The sequence below is a fragment of the Solanum tuberosum genome, unplaced genomic scaffold (assembly GCF_000226075.1).
Source record: "Solanum tuberosum cultivar DM 1-3 516 R44 unplaced genomic scaffold, SolTub_3.0 scf00710, whole genome shotgun sequence".
NCBI classification, from domain to species: Eukaryota; Viridiplantae; Streptophyta; class Magnoliopsida; order Solanales; family Solanaceae; genus Solanum; species Solanum tuberosum.
Window position 1 is genome coordinate 74,559 of NW_006239629.1, and position 6,000 is coordinate 80,558.

The following is a 6,000-nucleotide window of genomic DNA, read 5'->3' on the forward strand; positions in this document are numbered from 1 at the left end:
TCTCAAAATTTAATTTCAACCTACTGAAGTCGGTATCAATATTTTTTGATTTTTTAATCAGTTAACCGATCTCATGAGCATGAAGTATGTTTCTTTTTAAAAATGGAGATATTTTTTATCTATTTACTTAGATTGGTTTTAGCAGTTTTTTTTTAGTATTGAGCTGAGACGAATTGGGTTTAAAATACTAAAATTATGCTATATATATATATATATATAGGATAAGGTGGGACAAGATAAAGTGATTGCGGATTTATGCGTATGAATTTGACTTTTTTTTTCATTCGGTATTCAGTATTCATATTGGAGCTCGACTAAATTCAAATTCGCGCCAAAAGTCCCACATTGAGGGTAAAGCGCTCCCTAAGAAAGATGACTCCGTACCTAAGGAGGCTTGAACCCCAGACATATTGGTTAAGGATGAAGAAGTACTTATCATTCCACCACAATTCTTGTTGGTGTATGAATTTGACTTATAACACTTAAAAGTATATTTTAATATGGTATAGTATTAAGTAGATCATTCTTTAAGCTATTTTAATCCACCTTTTTAAGATAATTACTATAACTATTTTTTAGGTGAACTAGTATTTGTATAATATATTTTTTACATTATTGTTTTAGTATATAAAAATTAAACTAATATTGAAGGGAGTCATAAGATTCTTGTGAGTTGTGATACATCACACAATTACTTTCAAATTATCATGTGATTCTGATGTTCCTTTGGTCCCATCTATCTCTTTTGATTTTCCTTTATTCCTACGTCAAATTGCACAAATCAAAATTATTTTCTCTCTGAAGTTAAATTTAGATATTTTTAAATTCTAACGTTTTTATTTGTAAAGATACGTCATAAGAGCTTAACTCAACTCCAAAAATTAGTTTATGAGTAAATAATTGGTCAAGTCTATATAAGCAGATCGTCAATTCGTTTTCTAATCAATGTGAAATTTCAAATCAACTCTAACACATCCTTCATGTCCAGACTCCAGAGACAACTAGAGCGTGAACCAATAACACAAATAAGGATGAATATGATTCTGATACCATATAAAAATATGACACATACATCTAACCCAACCCTAAATATAACTAGTTAATCTTAATTAATTGGTAACACTTATATATATATGTGTCTTATTTTACTACTTTTTGAGTTTTGTTTATAATAAAGGTAGAATGATAATATTATTTTTACTATACTAGAGTATAACTAAAATAATAAAAGATTCATGAAACTTTTACATCACGAGTTGAAACTTACGTTTTGCTCTATATTAATTATAACAACTTGTTTTATGTCCTCACCTTTTAAAACACTGATACCAACAACCACTCCTCAGTCCTCATTAATCATGTTGGCCTATTGGAGGAGCATTCTTTTAAGATTGAAAATTACGCCATCTTGAATATTCAACCATACGTTATCCATCAAAATGATTTTACGTCATTGTTATTACATCATTCATGTATAATGACTGACTTGTGCATCTAATTATGGAATCCTTTAATGAAGGACACCCTGGCTTTCTACAAAATTATACTACGTTTGTTTTAATTTATTGGGAAAATGTACAAGTACCCCCCTAGACTATGATTGAAATTACAGAGACACATTCTAACTAAACTAAGGTCATATTACCCCTCTGAACCCATTTTTTTGTAATTTTATGCACCTTTTTGGCTTATGTGGCATCCAAATATCTCACACGCACCTCAATTGCGTGGAGTCACGAAGTGTGCCACGTAAGACAAAAGGTGTACAAAATTACAAAAAAAATAAGTTCAGGGAGGTAATAGGACCTTATTTTAGTTAAGGTGTGTGTCTGAGATTTCGGTCATAGTCTAGGGGGTACTTGTGCCTTATCCCTAATTTATTTATCTGATTTTGAATTAACATAAAATGTAAGAAAATAAAGAAGATTTTTAAATTACTGATCTTAAACTAAAATTTATTAAAATGATCTTTTAATTTTGTGAGTTTAAACATGTCATTAGAAAAATTGAAATAATCTAAGTGTGCTTCTCATACTCCAAATAGTTTAAGTTTGAAACTAAAAAAAAAAAAGATAGTTTAGGCGCGTTTTTAATATTGTACAAAAAAAATCTTGATATGTTAAAAGTAATAAATAAACGGAAAAAAATATTTTTGAAATAATGAATAGATAAAAATGAACAGAGAAAATATAAAAAAAAAAGTGATAATTTTTGTAAATAAATAAATAATTGGAAAGTTTGAAGTCAAACTAAGAGATACTAGTAATTCTACATGTATTGTTTCGTAGATTTTACACAAATCTCATAGTGTTAAGAGTTAATTACATCTTATTTCTTCTCTTTTTTAAATTACAAAAATCCCTTAAACTTGGTGAAATCTGGATCATCCCAAAACGTCCCGATACATCACATTCCAATTTCGGATACATCCTTCAACGTCCTGATATATCACGTCTCGGTTTCGGATACATCACTTAACGTCATGATACATCACATAGGTCCTGACACATTGCATAAAGTGATTTACCCGACCGATACATTGCACAAAGTAATATCCTGATACATTGTAAAATGCGTATCCGACCGGTACATCACGTAAAGTGATATATTCGATCGATACATCACGTAAAGTGATGCGCGTAAATTAGAATTTATTGTAATTTTTTTCAATTGGTTGGAATCTTAGAAAATATAATAAAATAAGTTGTTTATTTAAGTAATTTTTCTTCCTATTTGTTGTTTTTCCTAATTAGGTGTTTTAGCTTTTCAACAATAAAGAAAAAATTAATTAAAAGTTTAATTACCTTTTTTCATAATTAGGTGATTTTAGATAGAGACATTAAATTAATGAGTTCAATAATCAAACGTCTAAGGCATTCGTCATTTTGCTTGCGACATTTTCCACAACGTCAATATATGACATCATAACATATTGATTAATTACTTAGTCAACTACCAAAAATTCCACTATATAAACAACATAAAAAACTCCTCCAAATAATCAATTACCTCTAAAAATTCCAATTTGGAAATTTCATAGGCATTCACATATTTTCTCCAAAAAAATTTGTATGATGGAGGTGCAAAAGAGGAAAAGAATAGACGATCATAATGAAGCGATTGATAATAAAGAGATGGAAGTTACGAAAGAGGACGAAGAAAATAATAAGGAGACGATAGTAGATGATGATGAAGTGGAAGAATTCTTCGCGATCTTAAAAAGGATACGCGTGGCTATGAAGTATTTTGATGAAAAAGCTAAAACCGTTGGTAGTGATGGTGGCGGTGGGGAGAAGTTGATGGCCGCGGAGAAGCCGCGGAATCCGGCTTTGTTGCTGGAAGATTTTGAAGGACAAGAATGTGTTGAGGACAGTGGATCTTAAGCCTACTTCTCCATCTTAGATTTTAATTTCCATTTCTTAGTATAGTGAATGTTTATGAGCAAGATATTTAAGGACGAGACAAATGATGTTTATTCTATTTCAATTTATTTAACATAATTTACCTTAAAACAAACGTTCAAGGAAAAAAAATTCTTTCGTAATTCTGATCTTAAATATCTTATCACGGGATTTATGTGACACAATCCTCATTCCCCCACCATTTGTAGAAGTTGGGTCATCATCTAGTTATGTTGCAAAAGTTGCGACATTATATTGGATTTATTATATGTGATACCAAGAATTTTATCACGATTTCAAGATTAATTTTATGTGATATTATAACTTTGATATAAATAGAGATTTCAAAAAATTAATTTCTTTTTAAAAAAATAGCACGAATTATTTACGTAGGCATATGATATCACATGTTGATTCCCTTAGTCAACTACCAATTCCAATATAAAAGCTATACACGTGAAATGACCATAATAATCAATCTCTGTAAATTCCAAAATTTGGAAATTTCATAGTCATTTGCACATTTTCTACACTATTCGATAATTCCTTTGCAAGAGCAAAAGAAAACAATTGAAAATTTTATTCGCAGAAAAAAGTCAATATTTTTTTTGTTTGATTTGGTTTTAGATTTAAATGTTACAAATTGATATATAATTTGATATGGTTTGTTTTTAAGCGAAAAATAATCAAAATCATGAATCAAATCGATTATATAAATAAATATTTGAAAGTGATAATTACACATGTATTATATTTATATTTTTAAATTTTTTATGTATGGTACATAGAGCCGTCAAAACGGGCTTAGTCCATGGGACCGGTCCGACCTAACCCGTTATTGGGGTAGGGTTGGGATAGAATTTTTCAAGCTCATTTAAAATTAGGGCTTATAAGTCCAGTCCATATAAGCCCATGGCCTTTGAGGCTTGATCGCGGCTGGGCCGGGGTCGGCCCTTTGGGACAAAACTTTTTATTTAAGGGTAACTTACAATAATTTCACTAATATATAATCTAATTAATTAAATACACATTATGTTGTAATATTATGAATCTTACCAGATGTCCAAGTATCTCGGAATAAATGGACTCAAAATTAGGTTATTTTGTTCTAGATATACTCTATCCAAGTATATTCACATGTATCTAGGATATACATAGACAAATCTCGCGCCCTCGCTTCCCTTCCATCTTGCTTGTCACTCTCTTATCTCGCTCGCATTTCTGATATGTGAGATACATGTTAATTACACTAGATTTTTTACTAGTGTTATTGAAACAACACCATTGTTTGCCATATTTAATTTGAAAATCTTCTCATTTTCCTGATGTTATAGAATTATAAGTTTGAAAAGAAAAAAAAAGAAAAAAGAAAAAAGGCTAGCCCGCCCCAACCCTCGACCCTTCTAGGGTTGGGTTGAGTTGAGCATTATTAGGCCCTTCCAAATGAAGGGTCGGCCCACCCTAACCCTTCAAATTCCTTGGCCCGTGAGGCTGGGTCGGTCCTTTTTGAAAACTCTAACGGTACATATAAATTTTGGAGGGAAAACCTTTAGTTGGTTGTATAAGCGGTTATATATGTGTTTCTACGAATTTGTTGTCCCATCATACTTAGGGATAATCACCGTTTTCATAATAGTCCATAATCCATATTATTAGGGGTTTGACTTCTCGCGGTCCTTTAAATTTAAAAAACAGACACAAGTTAAATGACGATGTCAAGAAAGATATTTGATCACTTCACCTGTAAAACTGTGTAGCAGTCAGTGTAAGCCCAGATACTAGGACATGGGCCAAACCTCCTCTAAGAAGTGATTGCTAAGCCCAATGAATATGCCTAAGCAATTGTCCCTAGTATTAATAAGAAAAATTAAAGAACTTTATAGTCATCTTGATATGTTATAAATATTGACACAACAAATTATCTATATTTATATGAAATGACAGGATTTTTTAAAAATTACATAATTTGGCGATACTTTGAGATTTTATAGCAGATACAATTAGCTATTAAAATATATTATATACGCAGGAATACACTTATTAAGTGTGTAGATACAATATATTTCGCTACAGAGATATTGTTTATATGCGCATGCATTTTTTTAGTGCACAGATATAGTGTATTTCACTATTATTATGTGTGATACAATATTTTCTCCGCTACGTTCTGAAACCAAAACGATGTAAGAAAAATCTTGCTATTTTCATAAATCTAGATAGGTACTATTTACGAATTTTTCACTATTATATATTGTATTTTATTTACCAAAAAATAAATGAAGATCTTAATGGAGAAGTGTCATATAGGAGATCCAAGCCCTAACGTGTACACATAAAACTCAATTTTTTTAAAGTAAACTTGCAATGAATTTTTCAATTTTGTTTTATTTTGTGTATGGGAGCACTCCAATTCCTAATAAGAGGGGACAAAGAGTTTTCACATTGACATAAGAATCTTCATAGAATTTAACTCTTTTAATACATTTGCTTAATGTGTTACGTTGCTTAGAGTTCAAGGAATGAAAATTATACACCTATTAAAACTAGCATAGTTGATATTATATTTGACAGTTTTTTAGTTGTTTCTCATAAAATTAAC